The sequence below is a fragment of the Arachis hypogaea genome, chromosome 19, assembly GCF_003086295.3.
Source record: "Arachis hypogaea cultivar Tifrunner chromosome 19, arahy.Tifrunner.gnm2.J5K5, whole genome shotgun sequence".
Lineage (NCBI taxonomy): Eukaryota > Viridiplantae > Streptophyta > Magnoliopsida > Fabales > Fabaceae > Arachis > Arachis hypogaea.
Window position 1 is genome coordinate 54,182,485 of NC_092054.1, and position 1,334 is coordinate 54,183,818.

The 1,334-nt window shown below is 42.4% G+C and overlaps 1 non-coding gene across 1 annotated transcript; it reads right to left on the minus strand.

Moving 5' to 3' along the window:
• Positions 1-852: 852 nt before the first annotated feature.
• On the minus strand, positions 853-960 carry LOC112780525 (small nucleolar RNA R71). Its single transcript, XR_003191356.1, has one exon. It is a non-coding gene; the product is annotated as a small nucleolar RNA R71 (small nucleolar RNA).
• Between the last annotated feature and the right edge of the window lie 374 nt (positions 961-1,334).

The window sequence follows — 1,334 nt, forward strand, 5'->3', positions numbered from 1 at the left end:
ATAAAATAGCACACTTTCCTACAACTCGTTGGGAGAGGACCTGAGATTCATACTCCCAGTATTTTAATTTTAATTTTTGTGACACCCTTTTTTAAATTGATAAGCGGATTTCTAGTTGGTTGAGAACTATACTCGCAACGCATATCTTATAACAATTCTTAACTCGCCAATTTCCGCCCACATCAATTTTTGGCGCCGTTGCCGGGGAGTTGCAATAGAGTGCTAAAGTTGTTGATTGGATTTTATTTATTTGCATTTTATTTTATTTTACTACTATGAGCTGCTTGTTTCTTTCGTTGGATGACGCGTTCGCTTCCTGACCCAAGCTTGCTAGTATTCGATCCTGAGATTGAAAGAATTATTTCACGAATAAGGCAAGCTCGGCGTCAGTTAGTCCTCTCTGAGGGCGGATCTAAAACGTCACTTGAAAAAGAAACCAGCCCCCGTTCTACTGATTTGGTTGTTTTACGTGCAGGTAACATGGCAGCAGCTAGGAGAGTTACTATCCAGGAGGCTGGAGCCCCTGATTTTACAATGCAACCATTTCAAGCGCATCACCCAGCGGTGGCTACAGACTTTGAAATAAAGACCGCACTGCTCAATTTGATGCCCAAGTTTCATGGCTTGCCTACTCAAGAGCCTATCAAGCACCTGAGAGATTTTCAAGCAGCCTGTTCTACTGTCAGGCGTGATGGTGCAGATGAAACTTCAATTTTGTTGAAAACTTTCCTGTTTTCTCTTGAGGGGAAGACAAGAGAGTGGTACTACACTCAACCAGCAGCAATTGTATCCAACTGGGATACACTGAGAAGAGAATTCTTGGAAAAGTTCTTTCCAGCTGAAGTTATTAATAAACTGAGGAAAGATATTTCCATGATTGTTCAGGAAGATTCTGAAACTCTCTATGAGTACTGGGAGCGCTTCAATAATCTTCTGGAGGCTTGCCCCCACCATATGATTGACAAGATAGTGTTACTCGGTTACGTCACACAAGGCATGAGGCCCCAAGACAATACCACATTGGAAAGTGCTAGCAATGGGTCTATGAAAAAGTACAAGACCACCGATGAGGCATGGCAATTGATCAACGACTTAGCTGAATCTACTAGGAATCACAGGCAGAAACAAGGCCGTGCAAAAGCTATTGCAGAAGTATCCTCTAGCAGAGAGACTACTGCTTTAATTCAGAGTATATGTGAAATGACCAACTTGCTGAAGCAGATGCAATTGAATCAACAACAAGTTCAGCAAGCTCAACCTTCTCCACCACAGCAAAACCAACAGTTAGTCCCACAGAGAGTTTGTGGAGTCTGTGCTGATTATAGCCATTATAC